Source organism: Solanum lycopersicum, chromosome 6 (genome assembly GCF_036512215.1).
Source record: "Solanum lycopersicum chromosome 6, SLM_r2.1".
Taxonomy (NCBI): Eukaryota; Viridiplantae; Streptophyta; class Magnoliopsida; order Solanales; family Solanaceae; genus Solanum; species Solanum lycopersicum.
In genome coordinates this window covers 10,577,890-10,602,395 of record NC_090805.1, presented here as the reverse complement: position 1 = coordinate 10,602,395, position 24,506 = coordinate 10,577,890, and the positions used below count along the sequence as shown (strand labels likewise).

General features: G+C 40.4%; 1 pseudogene; it reads right to left on the bottom strand.

Annotated features, from left to right (window-relative positions):
* Window positions 1-19,937: 19,937 nt before the first annotated feature.
* On the bottom strand, window positions 19,938-23,521 carry LOC138349213 (uncharacterized; annotated as a pseudogene).
* Window positions 23,522-24,506: the final 985 nt, after the last annotated feature.

Genomic DNA, 24,506 nt, shown 5'->3' with positions numbered 1-24,506 from the left:
TGGATACTTTCTTACTAAAGTATTCAAGCATTTTCGAATTCCTCTTAGTGTTGGAAAGGTTGGGACAGTTAAACAAACTATCTCTGAGCATACCTTGTTTGAATGTGAATGTATTGAAGGCAGAGGCTTTCCAAAAAGCAAGATGGCTCAACTTCTTGAGGACCTGGATCAGCTTAAACATGAGATTGAAGAGCTCACTGTGCGGTTGAGTGGTAAAGAGGCTGAAATTGCTATACTCAAAGCAGAATTGCTTACTGCACAGAGTGAGGGACCTGGTTCTTCAGTTGTACAAGCTCTGGAGAAAGAGAATGATGAGTTGAAGGCGAAGATAACTGCCCTGCAAGAAAAGTCCATCAAGGATAATGATGCTGCCAATGCACGACTCACTCTTGTTATCCACTCCCTATCTCAAACTCCCCCCTCTTCCTAAACTGTCAATCAATCCTTCCCTGTGTCATTTTTTTATGTGGCTGATCATCGTGTTGATGGATTTTTAGTTTATTTTTGATGTATTTATGTTGAAATGGCATGTTAGTTACTTTATTCCTTTGCTGTTCTTCCTATGTTCTTTTGCGAATGCTCTTCCTCTTCTATTTGATTTCTTATTAGCTTTGATCTTGCTCAGTATTTATGTTGACATCAATGGTTTACTGCATATCTTTTTTATGATTCCAAAAGGGGGAAGTAAACTGTAAGTAGCTAAATAAGTAAGGGGGAATATACAGTAACGGGGAATAAGGGGGAATATACAGTAAGGGGGAACAATTCTGGTGAAGATTTCAGATCATATCATCGTTTGTCATCATCAAAAAGGGGGAAAATGTTATTTGTAGTTTTGATGATTTGACAAACTTAGGGACCTCATAAAGGTACCGGGTTTTCTACTTGAGTATTGCAGGTGTCTTGTTTGAAATATTGCAGATGAAACAAACCCAGGGACCTAGTAGAGGTACCAGGCTCTCATGATGACGAGCCAGTCGACTGCCAGCTTGAGACGGTACAGAAAGTAGGTGCACACGTCCCGATGGCGTCAGAAAGTGTGACTTTTCCAGCCAATGGCAAAGAAGTTTAGGAAAGTGACGTGCCCATATAAAAGGCACCTTCCTAAACATTTTTGTTTAGTTTTTGCAACTTGATAAAAACTTTTCAAGAACTCTTGCAAAGGCTCTACAAAGTAAAGGCAGAATTATTCCAAGAACAACAACAATATCTCGAGCTTTTCGTCTAGTTGTTTAGGAATACATTCTCTTGTTCTTAAACTGTAAACCATTCCTGAATCTATAAAGGATTTGGTGTGTTGTGTTAAAAGTCTAGGTTGTCCAGGTGGGATAGCTTAGTGGGTAGATTGTTTTCTACTTAGGCTTGTTAAGCAATAGAGGACTATTGCTTAACTGTAAGATTAATAACTCTTTATTACGTTTGGTGTAATCGTGTTTTACTTTTGATTTTGAAGATTAGTAAAAACGATTGAAAATTCTGTGAGACAGGTCGTGGTTTTACTCCCTTAAGTAAGGAGGTTTCCACGTAAAATCATTGTGTTGATTTTACTGCATTTAACTTTCTGGTATTTTTCTTGAGTGTAGTAAGGGACCTGGTCCATTACTTGTTAAGTGAAGGCACATATTCTATCACATAGTGAATAAGGTAGTTGGATACAATTTATTTCGTAAGAGATAGAGTGGGTGAGATTTTGTGATAAAGAAGGTATAATTGTTATAGAATTTTAGTAATTAATTAGTGTAAATTATTGTTAACAAAAGAAAAGTAATTAATAAAGAAAAGAAAATTAAAAAAATTAGAAAAATTATAATTTATGGCGTGCCTTTGACGTAGAGCTAATGTGGCGGTGCGTGTATTACACCATAGCACGTGACAGTGATGTTATACGTTTCAGGGTGGTATTAAATTCACTTTTGAATTATTAAAGTGTGTGCTAGGTCTTTATGATAGTTTAAGTATGTGACTTTTCGATATGAATTCATGGGAAATTTATCTTTCTAGTATTTATTGTAAGATTCATTGATGGTTGAAAATGGGGTTTCCGTTTCAAGCTTGCTTCACTGTGATTTCAGAATGGAAAATGGGACGGGTGAGGGTTGGGGGTTTATGATTTCACAAAGTTATGATGTTTCCATATGTTTTCTGGTTTTTCATTTAAGATTTCTTGATGAAAAATGAGAGGAGTGGAGGTGGGGGTTTCCAATTTAAAGCTTGCTTCACTAAGATTTATGGTTTTACTATGAACCTTTGGTCTTAATTGTATGATTTCTTGTTTGTTGGAAATGGGAGGGGTAAGGGATAGGGGTTTATAAACTTTTGATTCAACCTCAGTTTTGGGTATTATTTTGAAGATTTTTTTTAACGGTAATATTTCTTTGTAGTTGAAAGTTGAAGGGGTGTGGGTGGGGAATTAAAGAATTATATTTGGAACAAGACTAAAAACTAATTCTGTAAGTTTTCTATCCCATTCAAAAATTCTAATATTAGAAATACTTCTCCTATAAAAAAAAGTACCCTAAAAATGAATGTAGTCTTATTTTTCTTGGTACAAGACCTGATCCTGTTATGGTAGTATTGTATGTCCAATAATAAATATGTGTTAGTAAATGATCATGTTTCTGGAACTTCTTTATGTTCTTCTGTTTGCACTAATAAAAATGTGTTGCCTCGTTCGATTTCTTGTACATCTCCTTTGAGACGTGTTGCCGAAATTTATTATCTATTTTTCAACCATAAAAAATTCTAATTTCTTCACTGATGTTTCCTTCTTGCTTCATTTCTGTTCTTTGTATTATTTTGTACATCACTCTGCTTTCAGGTTTTACTATGAATTTGGTTTTAATTGTAAGATTTCTTGAACATTGAAAATGGGAGGGGTGGGGATGGGGGTTTCCAATTTCAATAATTTAGGATGAAAATCTCAAAAAAAATTATTGTCGTAGTTTGTGTTAGTCATTTCTTGTTACTCTGCTTCTATTCTGGTTTTCATTACATCACCTTTAAATTTAATGTTTGAACCACAACTATTATTTGGTGAGAGGAATGACTACATCATTAGCTTATCTGATTCAAGATCAGAATATAAGTATACACTATAATGATACAAATTTCATCTAATATATATTGGTGGATATACTATATCTTAGCAGGGGTTTCTCTGGTGGGAAAGAATGTTACATCGAAGAAAAGAGAAGGAGGGATTGGTGGAAGAAAATCACTTAATGGTATCTCAAAACCTTCTGCTATACAATCATCAAAGAAAACATTTTTGCTGAATCCTTGAAGAGAATAACCATATCTCATTGCCATAAATTGAAATTGGAGTAGCCATTTGGTGAGATGAGTATTTGGAATTTCCACAACCTTACTAGTAGGTTCTTGAAGAGATTACTTGTAGGTTTTTTATGATGTCACTAATTATTGAGTACTGTTCGAAGTTGCAGTGGCTCCTAGAAAATATGCAGGAACTCCTTCCATCTTTTAATACATTGCAATTGCCTAATTGTCCAGAAATAGAGTACTTTCATCAAGGAGGATTTCCCTTCAAGTTACAAGTCCTTTGAATCATCAATTGCAACAAAACTGGTAAATGACCGAAAGGAGTAGCAGTTACAGAGACTCTCATGTCTCAAAGTGTTTAGGATCTCTCATAATGGCAGTGACGAAGAGATTGTTGTTGGCGAGAATTGTAAGTTTCTTTCCTCTATTCAAAGGCTTACCATAGGGAATCTAAAACCATTAAGCAGCCAACATCTCAGAAGCCTCACCTCTCTTCATATCTAACTACTTATAAATTACCTCAAAATCAAATTCAGTCACTGCTGGAAGTAGGGCGGCTTATGTCCTCTCTTTCTAAGCTACATTTATATGACCATCATAAACTCTATTTACTAGGTCTTTGTCATCTCACTTCCCTTCCACGTTCATGAATCCAGAAGTGCCCTAATCAAATTCAGTCACTGCTAGAAGTCGTCATCTGTTGCAGAATAAAAATTGTGTCAAACAATGAGAAAGGCCATGGACATGAGTTTTTTCTCAATGAAGGTTGATTAGATGATGGTACGACCAACATCAATATTTTATTGAACCGTGTATTAAAAACCTTTTGCTGATCAAGTTCTCCTTTGGCAGATGACGTCTCTGTGCATATAGGAGCATCTCCACATGTACTTGAACAATCAATTGAGTCGATGGTATTTGCATTCCTAGCACCCTTTCCTCATGTACATATTCAATGTTTTTATATTGAATTTCTGATTTTATTAAATTAAATGTAGTCATCGACATATCATCCAAAAAGCCCAACGAAGCATGATGTCCAAGTGAAAGAGCTGCCAGAACTGATCTTTTATGATCAGGTCCATTGTATATCTTTTTCCCATTGCCCTACATCTCCTAAATCAGTAAAGCCACAATATATCAGTTGGTCAGATGATGGTGTTCTAGATTTTGCATTGCTTTGGAACACCTACGCATTCAAAGCATCGATGGACACTACTTTCATCTCAAAAATCACTCGTAGCCCTTTGAAATATATCTGTTGTACTCATTGGTCAATCATCTAACCTAAATCAGCTAATGTTTTTCTATTTTTTTCTTCTATTATCTTTTTCTTAATTTTTCTTCTAAGTTAGGATTACTGCATCTTTTATCTTTCTGTTATTTTGTAACAGTAACATGATTGAAGGATTCTGTTATCATTTATTGATAGCTTGGGAAATATGGATGTTAACTGTAGAGATATGGTGGATCGAGCCTTGCATCAAGAGTATGCTAACTATACAAGAAATGTGAACAGACCTTACCTCCATCTTATGCTAGGTTGAAAGACTGTTGTTATAGGCCTCAAAAATAAGTTTGAACAGAATATAAGAGTAAAAAAGCAATGATGATAAGGGAAGTATCTAGATGAAAAATAGTAGAATAAACAAATATAATACAAGAAGATATTTGTAGTACTAATAAGGATAAGAGAGAGCATAAAAGGTGCTTCAACTAAAACCATGCTCTGCCACAAAAAAAAGGGAGAGAAATTGATCAGTTACCGACGGGATGTACTGCAGCTGGCGGATTTTACCCTTTATTTCAACTGCAAGTGATAATATTTAATTTTCAATACAATCTTTAGCATTATTTAGCACCTTGTTGAATTCTGAAAATCTTAGCTGGTCGAATCAATCCTGTAATTTTTCTATCTTTATTGATGTTTCCTTCTGGCTTTATTTCTGTTCTATGTATGATTTTGCACTTTTACTACGAACCTTTGCTTTAATTGTAAGCTTTTTTATAGTTGAAAATGGGAGGGGATTTTCTATTTCAAGAATTTAGGATGAAAATCTCAATTAAAGATGAATATACCCCTCTTCACCAATTTGCTATGTTTGATGATTCAAACCTTACAAATTTTGAGTTGGAGGTGGAGGGTATTAACCACCTGAGCATGTTCATCTGATAGGGCTAATGTGGTGTTTCATCTATTTCCTTTTTTGAAATGCAATACTAGATTGATTGAACTTTGATAATGCACCAAATGTTCCTGGTTATTATAGACAGGTGATTTTCAATTTTCTTTGGTTGATATTGTTGCATGTTTCAATTCAATCATCTTAACACAAAATATGCCTTCAGTTTTTCATAGTCTGTGTTTGTTGTTTCTTGTTACAATACTTTTACTTTGGTATTTGACAGAGCACCTTTAAATTTAATGTTTGAACCACAACTATGGTTTATTGAGAGGAACATCTACATCATCAGCTTACATGATTAAAGTTCTGGATATGAATACAAATTTCTAACAAGTGGAAAATACATTTCTGTGATCTTTTGTACTATTTACATTTCTAGCACCCTTTCCTCATGTACACATTCACACTTTTTGCATTGAATTTCTAATTTTGTTAAAAGCAGTGTTGGTGGAGAAGACATAAAATTAAGCATTATGGTCAGCCTTTTCCAATGGATACAGAAGAGAAGCGGTCAAAGTTTCGGAAGTTTGTAGTTATCTTCTGCAGGAATCCTCAAGACAATTTTGCTTCAATGCGACTCACTTTTATGTCTTTAAGGAGAACGTTCCAGCCAATTGCCGCATAAAACACACTTTTTATGTCAGGCGACTCCGATGATGCCCACCATCTCCTCAACAGGCGGAAAAATGGACCTAAAACTGCCTCAAATTCTGGTAACTTCTATCTTGTTGCCACAGAGGTAAATTCTTCTTCACCATTTGAATTCTTTGACGATGTAGAAATAACATTAGTTGTTCGTCGCACTAAATTCGGATTACTGTTTTTGTTTGTTGCTTAATTGAAAAAATTATTGAAAAAATTTCCAAATCAATTGAGTGATTGCGAAAGAGTTTCACGGCATAGTTACTCAGGTTAGCCACTTCCACAATTTTTCCGTGTCATGTACACTTAATAATCTCTTCCGTGCTAACAATTGGCTCCACATTGTCCCGCGTCAGTTAGGTTAGTTATCCTTTTCTTAAATTGAGAACTTTTTTTTTGTTCTTTGTTTTGTATATTATTTCATGTTCTTATATGGAAGTCCTCAATTTTAATGAAGAGATATGGAGAACAGAATGAGAGGTATTTGTTTAAATAAATTTGTCAACTGCACAATCAGCCCAATAAAATAAAGATATAAAATAAAATAGTGCATTTAGAGGAATCTATGGAAACAACTCTTCTTATTGACAATCTCCCATAGTCGAACTACAGTATAAAAAGAAATAAGATTCAAACGGTTAAAGTAAGAGAATTGATGAGGAATACACAATAGAGAAATCAAATGAGGACAAAGAGGGGTAAATTTACCTACTGATATTTGATGATTTTAAATGTAGGCTTACACTAATTCTAAATTAACATATAAGAAGGTGTTATTCTTTGAGTACTCGGGTGTGAATTGTGTTTGCAATTTGTTATGTAGGAACTTTCTTAAAAAAGAGTCAAATTATGTTGAAGACAAAAAGCCTAACGAACATTAAGTCCAAGTGGAAAGAGCTACCAGAAATCTTTTCTGATCAGGTCCGTTGTATATATTTTTCCCCTTGTGTTGCATCTCATAATTCGGTAAAGCCACAATATATCAGCTGGTCGGATGACAGTGTTCTAGATTTTGCATTTATTTGCAAAACCTATCCATTCAAATAATTGATACATAGTTGTAGAAATTGATTCTCGATACAATGGACACCAATATGACAACATATCGTGTTGTAAAAATAGGCACACTTGTTATTTGCTTCTATTTTACTCTTGGTTTTTTTCTCATGCAAAAATCACACTGTGGTCCAATAGACGATTGATCAACTGACCAAAATTTGTAGTATGTACAATTACATAGCATTTAGTAGCAAAGCCTTTATCCTTTTTGTTTTGGCGTATCCATTTTGTTGCGCTTGTCCAAGTACTTTGCTAATTTAGAGTATAAACAATATGGGAGCCATTTAATTCACTTCATATTAAGTAGGAGGAAAAATTAAGAACTAAACTTGTACTATTTTCTTTCATTAAATGTCTGGATGCTACTATTTGATTGACTTGATCTACCTTACTACTTTTTCATGCAAATTCATATGTGATACAGTAAGGAAATGGAGATTTGTTGTTGATAAAGTACAATTTTCATCTCAAACTGCAGCACTTTTTCTCTAATATCTAGCATTCTAGACTCTAATCACTTTACATGCAATATCTAAATTGTTTCTTAAACATGTGGAGTTCATATATGTTTTGTGTTGCAGGTATGCATTCATCGTTTGCTGCTAACTTTAACTGAATTGCAATTTTACTTACATTTGTTGTCAAACATGTTTTATCTTTGATCATTGTACTAAAAGAAAGTATTAAAAGAAATAAGTCTTACCATGCATGCAATATTCGTATCCTAACTGCGTCAAATCTTTCTTTTTTCCTTCACAACTTAGAGTCAGAGTTCTTATTTTTATTAGCATAATAAAAGTTGTTGATTTTATCCCTGATCACTTCATAGCTGTCATATTACTGGATCAGATGCCAAACCTTGTAAAGTAGGTACTCTTGCAACCGACAATATATGTTTCAAATGTGATGAAAGAGATGAGAAAAGGAAAGAGGTTAGCTCGCTAATTGCATTACTGAAGCTTGATTGACTTACATTATGAATTCAATCTAAGAACATTTGTCTTGTTATTGGACAGTATTACTGTGGTTAGAGTTCTAAGTAGAATAAGTGCCGGTCTACTAAATTTATTATGTTCTGGTACTGTATTTGGATTTTGGTTTTTGAGTTCTTTGTTTGTGGTCATTAGCTGAGAATTTGCATTGATGAACTTGAAAAGAGTGGAATGGCTACCCAAGATCCACATCATAATTGGAATTGTATTGGTAGGATTGTACTTGATAGAAAGGCTTGATTTTGTAGGGTGATTTTACCTTTCACTGCGCAGTATGAAATGGTATTGACTTGATGCAAAACCCGAGTTTTGATTTATGTGTTGTTAGTTTGTTTTTAGAAGAATGTGATTGAAGTATTAGATGAGAGTTTGTAGTGTTCTAAAGTACCTTTTTTTAAAGTTTAGCTTTTTGTGGTTGTAGCATTACTTTTGTTATATCTATATACAATCTATTTTCTGCTGGATTGATTATTTTTTTAGAGTATGAGATTGCATTTCTTTACAGCCTACTATTGGGCTTTGATTATACTTTAAAAACACATATTTTAATCATGACTCATGAGGCATTTTGTGTTAATGGTTTTGACATGTAGAGCAAGATGAATGTTGTCAATAACATAGTTTTTTCTGGAAATGGGCTGGCCTTTGGAAATGGAATTCACCAACTTCAAGAAGTTGTTGCTGGCATATCCAATGGGATGCCTCATGTAAGTTCTAGTAATGAAGAACTAGAGAGGAGTTCTCGGAGCAGTGAAACAGTTGGATCTTATGTCCAAGAGTTTTATAAGAAAACTACAATTAGTGTAGAAAGCAAAGATGATGTCAGTTCCGAGGTAAGGGAGTTTCTCCAAGAGTTTTTACTTACTAAGGACAATCCCAAAGATTGAGGCTTATGCAAGGAGCAAAATCTTGACATAAATTAGATATTTGGAAGAGTATGAATGAAACCTTTAATGGGCTCGATTTACGCCAGTGGTAATGGTCTTCTTGCAAAAACATTGTTGTGTATTTAGGTGAAATATCATTTTGTTTGTACACTTGTTGAATCACCCTGCACACTAGCTAGATAAAATGAAATCCATGATCTACCAATATAGTTTTCTTCTTTCCTTGTGGCCAATTATGAAATTATATAGGTTTGATAATACTTCATGCAATTGCATACATAAAGGGTCGGGGCCTACGAGGGAAAGATGAGACGGGGGGCTTGGGGTACTGCACCTTAGGACTTCGGGGGATGTGGGGGTGGGCACTGCGCGTCGGGCCTCCAGGGAGGCTTAGGGAACTGTTCCTCGAGCATCCGAGGAAGGGGGGGATCAGGGAACTATGTTTGGGCCTCCGAGAGGGGTGGGTGGCTCAGGGCACTGCAACCTCGAGCCTTCGAGAGGGTGGATTGATCGGGGAACTATGCCTCTAGCTTTAACGGGCGTAGAAGAGGGCTCAAGGCAGTGCACCTTTGGCCTACGAGTGGTGGAGGGGCTCGAGGAATGACTTTTTGGTCCCCTATAAGGTGGGAAAGCTCAGGGAATGATGCCTCGAGTCCCCGGAGAGGGGGAGGGGAACGACGCCTCGAGTCTTCGAGGATGGGGCTCGCTAAAAGACACATGAAGACTTTGGAGGATGCTAGGGGGAGCAAACTTTGAGAGGGGGGGGGGGGCTTAGGGAATTGACCCTCGAGCCTTCGAGAGGTAGGGAGCTCAAGGAACTGCGGCTATGGCCTCTGAGAGGTAGAGGGTAGGGGGCTCAAAAACTGTTCCTCCGGCATTCGAAAGGGCTTGGGCGGCTCGAGGAACTGATCCTTGGGACTTTGAGGAAGTTGGGGGCACAATGCACGAGGCCTCGAGCCTTTGGGGGGAGGGGCCTCTAGGAACGATGCCTCGAGCCTTCGGAGGGTGAGGGGCTCTAGGAATTGCATCTCGGGCCTCCGGGGTGGAGTGAGGTAGGGGGCTCTAGATACTGCACCTCGGGCCTTAGAGGGGTGGGGGGCTCGGGGAAGGACACCTAAGTCACCAATAACACCTCAAGACCCCGAGGGTAGGGGAGCTCAGAGAATGACACCTCGAGCCTTCGGGGGAGTTGTGGGCTCGAGGAATAAAGCTTCGAGCCTGTAGGGGCATGGTGAGCTCGAGGAGAAATGCTTCGAGCTTTCAGGAGATGTGTTGGGAGGGAATAATTAGGGCTCGAACTGGTGCATCTCGAGCCTTCAGGGGTTGTAGTGGTTTGGCCGGCCTTCGGGGATGGGGCTCGGGGCAATACTCTCATGCCTTTAGGCCTTCGTGAGCTGGAGGCTCAGGGCACAACGTTCAGTCCTTCGATGGGTGGGGAGGCTTGGGCTCTACAACTCGTGCCTTCGGGGGTTGGGGGCTCGGGGTATTGCACCTTGGGCCTTCGGGGATGGAGTGGGGGTCTTGAGGCACTGTGTCTTAGGCCTTCAGAGAGAGGGGGGAGGTCTACGGGAAGTGGACCTTGGGCCTCCAAGGGTAAAGGGAAGAGGGTGGCTCGAGGAACTGCGCCTCAGAACTCTAGGGGCATGGCTGGATCAGGGTTCAATGCCTCGATCCTTCTAGGGCATGGCAGTCTTGGGGAACGATAACTCAAGACATCGAGAGCGCGAGGGCTAAGGGAATGACACATCGAGCCTTCAGGGGGCGTGACAAGCTTGAGGAACGACGCCTCGAGCCTCCTAGGGCATAGAGGGCTTGGGGAACGACATCTCAAGCCTCTGGGGGTGTGGTGGGCTCGTGGAACGAGCATAGATCCTTCCGTAAGGGGGCCTTTGGACGTAGTGGCTTGGGGAACTGCATCTCAGGCTTGTGGGTTGGGGCTTGGGACACTACGTCTCAAGCCTTTGGGGGTGTAAAGGCTTGAGGTACTTTGCCTCAGGCCTTTGGGGGTAGGGGACTCGGTGCATTGCGCCTCTGGCCTCCGGGGAGAGGTGGATGAGGACTCAAGACACTACTCATCTTCCTCTGAGAGGGGTAGGGGTAGGGGTAGGTAACTATGCCTCTGGCCTCCGAATGTTAAAAGGGGGCTCATAGAACTGCACCTCGAGCTTTCATGGGCCTCCAAATGTTAAAAGGGATCATGGAAGTGCACCTCGAGCTTTCATGGGGTAAGGAGGAGGGCTTGGAGAACTACGCCTTAGGCCTCCAAAGGATAATGAGGGATCGAGGTATTGCACTTTGAGCTTTCAAGGGTGTGTCAATCTTGAAAAATGACTCCTTGATCCTTTGGGGATGTGGTGGAATCGTTGAATAATGCCTCAAACATATAGGGGTGTGGTGGGCCCAGGGAATGATGCCTCAAGCCTCCAGGGGTTGGGGGCTCAAGTCACGACACCTCGGGCCTACTAAAGTGGGGGTGGGAATTTCACGAAATGACTCCTTGAGCCCTTGGGGTAAGTGGAGATCATGGAAAGATGACTCAATCCCCTACGGTGGGAGACTCAGGAAATGGTGCCTCGAGCCTCCAAGGGTTAGGGGATTAAGAAACGATTTGTCGAGCCTTCGGGGCGTAGCGAGCTTGGGAAATGGGGCATGTTGGTCTCAGGAATGATGCCTAGAGACTCCTTCATGGCGGGCTCGGGGAATGATAAATCGAGCCTCAGGGACGTGGTGGTCTTATGGAATGATCCTCAGCCTCCGAGGGAGTGATGGTCTATAGAAAAGATATTGTGAGCCTCCGAAAGCTGTGGAGGGCTTAGAGAATGAAGCCTCGAGCCTCCAGAGAAGTGGCGGGGAACAACGAATAGAGCCTATATGGTCATGGCAAGCTTATGCAATCAGCCTCGAGTATCTAGGGTATGGTCGACTATGTAACGACTCCTCGAGACTTCAAGAGGTGTTCTAGGCTCGTGGAATGGTACCTCGAGCCTTCAGCGGCATGGAGGGATCAGAGAATGACTCATCGAGCCTCAAGATATTGAGGTATTGGGAAACAATGCCTAGAGTCTTTGAGGGTGTGGGATGCTTTGAGAAAGGCGTCTCCGATGGTATTGGAGGGGGGCTCGAGGTATTGCGCCTTGGGCCTTTTAGGGTGGGCTAGAGGGAGTTCCCTGGGCCTCCAGGGTTTGGTAGGCTCAGGAAACGATGCCTCGAGCCTCTAGAGGTGAGGCGGGCTCCGGAAATGATGTCTCGAGCCTCTAGGGGATAGGCGGGGTCGGGGAATGATTCCTCGAGCCTTTGAGGCATGGTGTGTCAGGGAACAATATCTCAAGACTCCGGGGCCGTTGGAGGCTTGGCGAATAGTGCCTCGAGCCTGTGACGACGGGCTCAGGGCACGATGCCTCAAGTCTCCTATCATATGGGTGGGCTTGGAGAATGATTTCTCGAGCCTCCTAGGCTTGGTCTTGGTATGGGGGAGGGAGGGAAGAGGGCTCGAGGTACAACACCTCGAGCCTCCTAGGGCATGGGGGAGGAGCGATGTCTTGTGCATCTCAGATGGAAAGGGGAAAATACTTGAGAAATGGCGTCTCGAGCCTCCAAGGGCATGTGGAGCTCCGGGAATGGCTCATCGAGTATCTAGGGGCGCGGGAGTGAGTTTGTGGAATAGTCGTCAATCCTCTTGGGGTTAGGTGAGGGTGTGGTACGAGAAGTAATGCTCGGGCACGGTGCCTCGAGCCTTTTAAGGCTGGGCGGGGTGTGGAGAGGGGATGGAGGGCTCAAGGTGTAAGACCCTTAAAATGACTTAGGTGAAACTAGAGCCTAACATGTTGTTCATAATGGTATAAGGTACTAAATAGGTATATTATATATGATATTGAGGCAGTGTCTAAGAGTGTAGGTGCATTGGAAGTCAAATGTCAAGGGACGACCAAGACGTTTGATGACTAAGTCACATATGTGACTCATATGTAGTTCTATGTGTTTATGTGTGATTGATGAGGTAGTTAGGTCCTTAAATGATTTATTATAGAATGTATAGGCAGTGTGTCAAGTTTTTTGAAGTTTGGAGATCAAACGTCCAACAACGTTCATGACGTTTGAAAGATGTGCCTTGAAATGACCTTGTGTGTAATGTTTCGTCGAGTTTTAAATGTTCATTTTAGATGAAATTCATGTGACAAGTGCTAAACTCATATAACATCATGTTTTGGTTGGAAACGTCTGGGCAAACAATCCCAAGAACCATCCAAGGGTCCTTGAGAAAGGACCCAAAGTTGGTGGGCTGCCGAAGACAGCCAAAACCACGGAGATAATCGAAGCCGTTGGTAAGGTCTCGTATTTTGAGACATAGCCTGGTAGAGTAGAGACCAATGTTGAGTCTCTAAACCAATCAACGAAAGGACAGGATGGTCCATTTGTGGACAAATGGTCCGTCGACTGCCCATTCGTCGATGGGCATTCTCCTGCGTGCAGATTCACTGTAAGTTGAGGGGTGAACTTTTAATTTCACCCCTCTTCCAAATAAGAGTCTTGGAGGTTATTTAGGGTCTTTTGGGTATTTTAAGTTATCATATAAGTGTTTAACACTTAGAAAATTTCATTCTTCTAAATCAAAACCCCAAAATAATTTCATTCTTCTAAATCAAAACCCCAAAATCCCTTAGAAATTCCCTAAGACTCCATTGAAGTCCAAAGTCAAAGAAGAGCTTGGTGTGACGAATTGAGTGTATATTCTTCATCAAAGTGAAGAATTAGATTCATCAAGATATGGATTTTTATCGTTGAAACTCTTTTCATCAAGGAGCCCAACTCTCAAGATGTTTTCTAAAGTTTTCAAAGTTGAGTTGTCCAATTTCATTATTCTACCATGGGTTCTTGCATCATTGTTTTTAAACATTTATTATGGATTTAATTGTTATTGCATTGATGATTTTAAAATAAATTACCTATGAACCCATGAATTTGATGAAACCTAGTTTTTGACTGAGTTATGGGTTACTTGATATTGACCTAGTGTTGATGAATTATGGTGTAGATTTCTATTAGCTGTGTAATGATGTAATAATTTTAGTAGGTTGATGTCTAGGTTTTATTGGAGTGATAAATATGTAGTAATTTGACCTACTTTTCTGAATATTTTTATAATTATGTTGAATTGTTGGTTATGGCCGTGGGTAAGGGCCTTGTGGTATAGAATTGGGTGATTTGACATTGGATTGAGGTGTTGATGATGTGGTGATAATCTGACCTATTTCCTTTGTTTTATGATTAATTAGACTTTAAATATGTTTTTATTTGCATGGTCCAATTATGGTGGCGGTGTTATGTGTTTTACTTGCAATTTATATGGCCTTGTCGGCATTATTTTAAGTAATGTAATGATCATGGCTTTGACAGCAAACTACTTGAAGTAATATGACTATTTGTGTAGTTTATCATGTGAAGCATAATAATATCTATCTATATGTGAAGTTATATATATGATCTTCTGTTAATGCTAGTTAGGTGATCATGTTAGACTATGACTTTGACCTTGTGTGTATACTCTTAGGGTTGAGTCTTGGTTATTCCTACTTGATGCTATGAGTCTATAATGCTCATATTGATGATGATATTATAGTGTATAGGATAACTTAAAGATGATAAGGGTTTTTTCTATATGCTTCTATAATGACATGTATTGTAAGTTAAAACTGAAACCTTAGGTGTCTTATCTTGGTTGATTTGTTTCCTTTGCTTGATGAATGTATGAGTGTGAATATGTGATGTATTGACTTGGTATGATAAAGTTTTTAAGTCTTTAAATGATGTTAAGAGATCCTTTTGTGTGAAAACCTTGAACCTAGTGGTAAGGTTATGAATGTTGAAGTCGTAAGTCGTAATGGTATCATTGAAAGTAAAGGATTGATGGACTTACAGTTCATTGGCTGGAACGACATCATATTAAACCTTAGGGAAGTCATCATGAGCTTCTTTTCGCCATTGTAAGGTAACCCTAGACGTTGCATAATAGGCTTTGAAGGTGTTAGATTTCCCAGGTCTTGTCTAAGACCATTACTTGATTGTCCTTTATGTGTTGAATGTATCCTAAATGAACTAATGAATATAATGATTTAAGTTAAAGTATGTTCATTGACTAAGTAATTATCTAGAGCAGTTAAAAGTTTTTAGTTAAGGTGTGAAGGGGACCTAAGAATGGTCACTTCGTATCTTATCTAGTTGAGTCTTAGGAATGACTCTAGTTAAGGAAAATGGTTGATTTTAAGGATATGATCTAAGCTTAGGTAGTCTTAAGGATTACTTAGGTAATCTTGAAGAGGTCGATTAAGGGCGTTATCTTCCTTATTTACTTAAGTAGGTGTTTTGGTAGCCTTTGGAAGGAGAATGTCATATTGTCTGTTTATTGATGCTTTGATGTCTTTTAAGTGTGTATGTGACTTATTATAAGCATTCTTGAGGGTCATTTAGGTATGATTAGGAAGGTTGTATGGGTGGTCTCTCTTTCTGTTTCTTAAGTGGTCCTTAGAATAAGTTTTAGTGAGGGAACTACATACTAGAAAGTGTCTAAATAAAGGGTAAGACACTTCATTGTACAATAAAGGACTTACTGTAACAGTGAAGGGAGTAACTATAAAGTGATTCTAAAATTACGATAAATGTTATATTACGTGTTTCTAATATGTTAAATGATGTTCTTATATTTATAATATGATTTTTAAATGAAAAGATGCATATTTTGAATAATGTTCATTTTCATGATTTTCATGCATTATGACATACTTATTACATGTGGTTGTACTAATCCATACTTTTATCTATCTTTATATTTATTGGTAGGTTAGGAGCATTTGGTGAAGTGAAGACTTGGACCGTAGCAATCGTTCAACAAAAGTTGAAGTATGTCCTCATTTTGTTCGAGGGCATAAATGACTATTATGTTTTCTATTAGAAGTATTGTAATAGACTAAGTATTTCCATATTTTGAAGTATGGGTCATGACCCAAGTATTCTCGTGTCTTAAGTTTGATGAGATTGAGACTTAGTATTTCGTATGACTTTATATGAAAGAGCTTTTAAAGACTATGATATGTTTTGTGAAAAGTTTTAATTATGCACTACTTTTCACTATATTTATGCGATGAATGATATGTAAGGGCTTGTACAAGACCTCCGAGAGGTCAAGTACACCGGTTGCAACTCAGATTGCCCCTAACATCTAAGATGTGGTTTTGGAATGTGACACAAGGCAATGCTCCTTGAGCCTTTTAGGCCGAGTTTGGTGGGGAAGGAGTGGAAATGACGCCACGTGCCTTCGAGATAGGAGGGGAGAGAAGTCTCAAGGAATGGCTCTTCGATCCTTCGAGTGTGTGGAAGGCTCTGAGAAAGACTCCTCGAGTCTCCTGGGCCGTTTTAATCTTAGAGAATAGTGCATCGAGCCACTAAGGGCATGTTGTCCTCTTGGAACGGATCCTCGAGACTCTTGGGCTGGAGGAGATGGGGCTTGGGGCGTTGTGCCTCAGGGGGTTTTGGAACTACACCTCGAGCCTCTAGGGGGTTTTGGATGTTCACGGTACTGCACCTCAGATCTTTATGGGCGGGGTGGAGGGCTTGGGGCACTATACCTTCGAAGGTGGGGGGCTCCCGGAAAGAGTTGTCGAGCCCCTGGGTTGGAGGAGTGGATCGGTGAACAAAGATTCGAGCCCTAGGTAGTGAAAGGCTCTGAAAATGATGCATCAAGCCTCTTGGGGGAGGGCAGGCTCGACGAACGATGGTGCGAGCCTTTGGGACGTGGTTTCCTTGGAGAACGAAACATGGAGCCTCTAGATATATGGCTGACTCGAGGATCGATGCCTCGAGCCTATGGGGTATAAAAGCTTAAGGAACAATGCCACAAACCTCTGGGGTGTGGGAGACTCGAGGAATTGCGCCTCGATCCTTTTGAGGCATGAGGATGGGGCTTAGGGCACGAGGCCTCGAGACTCCTGGGCGTGAGGGTGGGCTTTGGGAATGATGCCTCACACATCCTAGGCATGGGAAGGGTATGGGGGAGGTAGAGTAGAGGGCTCAGTGCATAGCGCCCCGAGCCTCCTAAGGCGTGGTGGTGGTGGTAAGGAGTGGGGACGTCACCTCGAGCCTCCGAGGGTGTGGTGGGCTCAAGGGTTCTGGGGGGTGCCTTGAGCCTTAGAGGTTTTGGTGGGCTCGGAGGACAATGCCTCTATCCTCTAAGTTGTTTTGGTATCGGGTAAGTACACGTTGAGCCTCCGCAGACATGGAAGGATTGGGGAACAAATCCTTGAGCCTCCTGGGGCGTAGCAGGATCATTGACCAATGCCTCAAACCTCTAGGGCATGGTGGGCTAGGGGAGTGGCGCCTCGATCCTCTTGAGGCGTGGCTGGCTTGGGTAATGATGCCTTAAGCCTCCGAGGCACATAGGGCTTTGGGAATGGCTCTCGATACTTTTGGGGGTGGAGGGGAAGAGGCTCGGGGCACTTCCCTTTAGGAGGTTGGGAGGAACTACGCCTTGGATCTTTAAAGGGTTAGGAGGATTAGGCACTATGCCTCAAACCCTCTAGTAAGTGTACGGGGAGGGGAGGGAGGAGGGTTGAAGACATACGTCTTCGGTGGTTGGGGGCGGGTGGCTCATAGAATAACGACCGAACCCCTGGGTAGGGAGGTGGCGGGGCTCGGGGAACAAAAATTAAAGCCCCTAGTAGTGCGGGGCTTGGGAAGCAACGTATTGAGCCACAAGGGGTGTGGGCTTCGGGATTGATACTTCAAGCCTCTAGGGAGTAGGGGGCTCGGGAAACAAAGAATCGAGACTCTGGAGCTGCGGCATGCTTGGTGAAAGATTACTCGAGCCTCTAGGGGGTTTTCAGGCTCAATGAATGATAGCTCGAGCCTTCTTGGGTCGTGTCAGGATCGGTGAATGATTACTCGAGTCTATAGGTGGTGTGGAGGGCTCAAGGAATGGTGCCTCGAGCCTCTGGGGTGCGCTCGTGACGTATGCCTTTGTGGTTTGGTTGTGGGTGGCTCAAAGAATACTATCTCGAGCCCCTAGGTTAGGGAGGGGGCGGGGCTCAAGAAACAACGCATCGAGCCTCCGGGGATGGGGATCTTAAAGAACAATACCTTGAGCCTCTAAAGCATGGAGGTCTAGGGGAATAAAGAATCGAGACACCAGGGGTGTGGCTGGCTCGAGGAACAACAGCTCAAGCCTCTAGGGGTTTTGGCAAACTCTGTGAACGATGACTCGAGCCTCCGAGGGGACATTTTGGGCTTGGTGAATGATGACGCGAGTCTTCAAGGAGGCGTGATGGGCTCGAGAAAGACATCGTGCATCTTCAAGGGCGGTGGAAGGCTTAGGGAATGATGCCTCGAGCCTCTATGATGCGTGGTGGGCTCGAGGAATGATGACAGGAGCCTATAGATGTGTGGCAAGGAACAACACATCAAGACTCTATGGGCTTGGAGGGCTTAGGAAAGGACGACTTGAGCTTCTAGGGTATGGAGGGATCATGGAACGAATTCTCAAACCTCTGAGCGGTGTTATGTGCTCGTGGAATGACGCCTCGATCCTTCGGGGGCATGGAGGGCTCCGAGAATGACTGTTCAAGCCTCTGGGAGTGAGCACTTTCGAAATAACTCCTTAAGTCTTTGAGGGTGTGGGAGGATTCAGGAAAGGCGCCGCTAAATGTATCAGAGGGGGGCTCGAGGCACTGCGCCTTCGGCCTTTGAAGGTGGGCTAGCGAAGTTCCCTGGGCCTCTAATGGAGTGGCATCCTGAGGAAACGACGCCTCAAGCCTCTGGTGGTGAGGCAGGTTCGGGGACTGATACCTTGAGCCTCTATGGCGTGGTAGCTCGGGGAACAATATCTCAAGCCCCCGGGTCCGTGGGAGGCTTGGTGAATGAGGCCTCGAGCCAATGTAGGCGGGCATAGGGCACGACACCTCGGGCTTCCTCACATGTGCAGGGGATTGGGGCACGATTCCTCGAGCCTTCGGAGCTTAGGCTTGGTATGGGGTAGGGAGGAGAGAGGGCTCAGGACACTACACCTTGAGCCTCCTAGGGCATGGGGGAGGGGCGATGTCATGTGCGTTTGTAAAAGGAGGGGGAGAAGGCTCAAGAAATGAGGCCTCGAGCCTCAGAGGGCGTGTGGGGTCGAGGAACAATTTCTCGAGCCTCTAGGTCATGGAAGTGAGCTTGTGGAACAGTTTCTCAATCCTTTGGGGGGATTAGGTGTGGTATGGTAGGAGAAGGAGGGATCGGGGCACAGACCCTAAAGCCTTTTAGGGTTGGGCAGGGGGTGGAGGGCTCAATGAATTTTAGTAGATATATTTAGATGAATGTTGATGTCATTTTTATGAAATCATAGATAAATAAGTTAATATTTCTTTAAAGGTATTTTTGAATAATATATGAAACTCTATTCTCATAAACAATACTTCAGACTAACCAAATAAATATATTATTAATGAAAATCATATCATAATACATGTTTGCAACATTATTGTCATCTCCCGAGCCTATACCCTCGACGTGGCCGGCACCCAATGACCATTGCTTCCCTTGAGCTGACCCTTGGTATGGCTTACTTAACTCAACAAAAGTCTTAAATCAATAATAAACAATAATTGTTCTTACAAGGATAACATGAAAATAACATTATGGCACTTAAGTCTCAACATACAATATCCTAAATGCGAAATGCATAGTGACTGAAATTGAATAATCTTACTGACTATCTATCTATGAAGCCTCTGTAATAATAGGATAAATGTTGGGAAAAATCACAAAATATTTTATAAGTAAAAACATGGAAAGCAATAAAAGAGTCCTCCGAAATGCAAGGAGACTCACCATTGACTCTCAAACTGGATCAATGAGGCACTAGATGTTTATCCTGGTTGCCTGTATCTGCATCATAGGACGATACAAGCCAAATGGCATCAGTACATTGAATGTACGAGTATGCGAGTTGTAATGCTAAATAACATATTAAGTTTGATAAGAATAAGAAGGAACTTACCTTGGCTCTGCTCAACTCATGAATTACTCAACTTAATATTAAAGAAATAAAGACACGTGTGATATATATAAGCTTTGTAAAAAAAATTAAACAACTTAGTTTGTTAAAAAAACACAATAACAAACTCAACTTTACTTATATGTGAAAGTTATATAGTTTCTGTGGGAGATTCTCTAATCGACAACTATCACTATGAGCATAAGCGATGGTAAAAAGTTTACCTCACGTTAAAATAGGACCATCCTATACCTTGCCGTCACTATAGAAACTGAAATACTAAGTACATCCACTACTCTATGCTAAAAAACACTAAGGAATCATCTAAAAAGTATGACCTTTCTTCTGTCTATGTTGGCTAAATGGTTTATAGGGGTTTGAGATAATATGAACTTATATCCCCATACGTGCTCAATACTACTCCCAAAATACTTAGTTCATATGTTTTTAAAAAATAACTATTTCTTGGGTTTGAGGTAATGCTCAAACTTAGCTTTAAAAGCTCTCTTGCAAATCATAGTTTCCTCTTTACTAATACTAGCCAAAGGCTCTGTTGGAGGTCTAGCTTTCTTTCTTGCTCAGAATGTAAAAAAATTTGTAAATCTTAGAGAATACCTAGTTCCGTTAAAACTTTTGGAAAATGAACTCAACTCTTTACTCTTTGCTTAATTTAAACTTGAGTCATAAACCAACTCTGAGGGAATACTTAGTTCCCCTATATTACTTTGAAGAAAGATCTTCAACTACCCTTTACTTAACTTGAAACTTGATCCTTAAAACAAAGTTAAAATATTTAGTAAAGACTCTTGAAAACCTTTAAGAACTATGTTTTCACTTACATCTTAACTTTTAGACTTAACACTTAAATTCTTTGACTTTGATCTTAACTTTACTTGAATTGGATTATGGATTCAAGGTTCATGATCTCATGTTTATGGATGATTTCATGATGTTTATATATACCTTGGATTGTTGGAATCAACAATGAAACATGGGTACATCACTTAGGAACTAGTATTAAAATATGGGGAATAAATATGGTCTCCATGTGTTCTTGGCACTCTGAAAGGCGTGGGGCCCCAGAGCTTGATAAACAGAGTCTGTCCTGAGGGACTCTGGCTAGGGCGGCGCCCCAAGGCTGGACGGTCAGGTCATTCGACTTTTCTTATCCTTTTTTCATCTCTAAACCCGCTAAGCTTCCGTGGATCTTTCTGCAAATACTTAGAATCACTAATACCCTCAATATCCAATAGATTAGACTTGAGAAACAACCCAAATACACGAATCAAATCAACTCGAGGCATGCAACAACATAACCAACAACAATCTTAACAATATTCGTAAAAAAACTTCAATTTTCATCTATCAATATACTCAAAATCAGTGGATTAAACAAGTTGGTGTGTGCTGAACTTACCCGACACAAAAAGATATCACATACCTTAATTGGGATCATCCTCAACGAATTCCACTAGGAATTACTTAGCATTCTTGGAAAATTCTTGATCTTTCTCCATACTCCTTCATCTCTTCTCTTTTATCCCAATCCCTAAGAGTGAATTTATTTTTCTCAAACTGTGTTAAGGCTTATTTACCGTAATAAACCTTTAAAATGAATTAGGATATAGATGGGTGAAGAGATTACATTGATCATACTTTAATTTGGGTTGGATTCTCTTTACTTGAACAATCCAACTTTCAAAAGGTATATCCCCCTAATAAGATATCGAAATTGTGAAAACTCAGCGTTGTTGGAAGATTTTTCCAACCATATAAAGAACCGACTCTAACTCATCCTGAGCTAGAAGTTATGATCGTTTGAAAATGATCAAAAACTCACTTTCTTAACCTTAGGAAATTTTCTATATTTTACATTTTGTTTCCAAAAGTGAATTTTTATTTTCTTAGCTTATTTAGGCTACTACGTGTCAAGAGATGTTACAATATCTCCCCCTTGGAAATGTTCGTCCTTGAATAAGATTTCTTTCACTACGCTAAGAATACTTACATTAGGTTTAACACTCAAAATAAAAAAAAAACAAGTACAATATGCTTATGCATGGTTTAAGGTATTTAAGAAGAGAATTAGTACCTTGATCTACATTCCCTCCGGATTCAAAGAGATGTGGAAATCTCTTCTTCATATCCTCTTGAACTTACCAAGTTGCTTCTTCAACAAATTGGTTCCTCTAAAGGACCTTGACTGACGCAACCTCCTTTGTTCTCATCTTGCAAACTTTTCGATCTAAAATCGAATCGGAATCTCATCATAGGAAAGTTATCCTTAATTCCAACATTTTTAGTTGGTACAATCAATGAAGGATCACCTATGCTCTGGTTGAACATGAGATATGAAACACTGGGTTATAACCGCTTCTAACTCTTGTGGTGGCTCCAACTCATAAGCTACACTATCAATTCTCTTGGATATTTTATAAGGACCAATTTAACAAGGACTAAGTTTCCTTTTCTTACCAAATATCATAATGCCCTTCATGGGTGAAAACTTTAGATATACCCAATCATCCACCTCAAACTCCAACGGCCTATTCCTAACATATGTCTAGGACTTTTGGCGACTCTGTGTTGTTCTTAATATCTCTTGAATCATTTTCACCTTCTCCAAACCTTGGTGAACTAGATCTGGTCCTATCAACCGTGCTTCACCAACTTCTAGCCACCCAATTGGAGATCTGCATCTTCTCTCATCAAAAGCTTCATATGGGGCCATTTGGATGCTCGAATGGCAGTTGTTATTGAAAGCGAACTCAATGAGAGGTAGGTAATCATCCCGATTCCCTTGAATTCCATCACATAAGACCTCAACATATCTTCTAGGGTATGGAGAGTACACTCTACTTGTCCATCCGTCTGAGGATGAAAAGCAGTACTTAGGTTAACCTTTGAACCGAAACCTTTCTGGAAAGGCTTCCAGAACTGAGCAGTAAATTGTGCACCTCTATCTGAAATAATGGAGATGAAAACTCCATGAAGTCTTACAACTTATTGTATGTATAACTTTGCATAATTTTCCACCAAATGAGTGGTCTTTACCAACAAGAAGTGGGTTGATTTTGTCATTCTATCGATAATCATCCAAATTGAATCATGATGTCTCTGAGACCTTGGAAAGGCTATGATGAATCCCATATTAATCATCTCCCACTTCCAATCAAGAAGTTCTATATTCTGAGCCAAACCTCCAAGCCTTTGGTGTTCTACTTTCACTTGCTGGAGATTCGAGCACTTGGCAACAAACTCATCAATGTCCTTCTCCATACCTTCCCACCAATATACCTCTCTTAAGTCGCAGTACATCTTAGTGGAACCTGAAAGAATGGAATATCTGGAGTTATGAGCCTCCTCCATGATCCTCTCTTGAAGTACATCCACCCTAGGTACACACAATCTACCTTTATACTTCAGCACACCGTCACCCCCTTGTTCAAAATACATTAATCTTTGCTTATGACCATTCCCCTTCAAATCAAGCAAAATAAGGTCTTGTACTTTCACCCTGACACTAGTGATGATTAAGGCCCATTAGTCACCACTATTCCTCCTTTGGTGGAATCCATAAGTCTAACTTCTTGGTGTGCAAATCTGTGCACATTTTTGTGTAACTCCCTTTTTCTTCCTCAACATGGCCGGTACTCCCCATGGATTACCTTCTTAAAGCATCAGCAGCACATTAGTCTTACCTTGGTTGTAAGCGTACTCATTTCATAATCCTTGAGTAGTTCTAACCACCTCCTTTGTCTGAGATTTAGCTCTTTTTGGGTAAACACTTATTGTAGGCTCTTGTGATCAATGAATATATCAACATGAACGTCATAAAAGTTGTAACGCCATATCTTCAAGTCAAATACTACAACAGCCAACTCCAAGTCATGGGTTGGGTAATTCCTCTCATGAACGTTCAACTGTCTAGAGGCATAAACTATAACTTTGTCGTTCTGCATTAACACACAGCCCAACCCAACTCTAGATGTATCATAATACACCACAAAACCTAGAGTACCCTCTGGTAAGGTCAAAACTGGGGCAGTAGTCAACCTCTTTTTCAATTCCTGAAAGTTTTTCTCACAACCTTCAGACCATGAAAATTTAACCATCTGCTTAGTAAACTTAGTTAAGGGAGATGAGATAGACGAAAACCCCTCAACAAACTTTCTATAATACCCTTTTAAACCCATGAAACTCATGATATCGATTGAAGACTTGCATCTAGGACAACTCTAAACTACTTCTATCTCTTGGGTATCAACTCTAATCCTATCAGCGGAAACTATGTGGCTCAAGAATGCTATAGACTTAAGCCAAAATTCATACTAGAGAACTTGGAATACAACTCCTTATGTTTCAAAGTCTGAAGAACTATTCTGATGTGACTAGCATGATTTTCTTCACTTCTTGAATATATTAGTATGTCATCAATGAG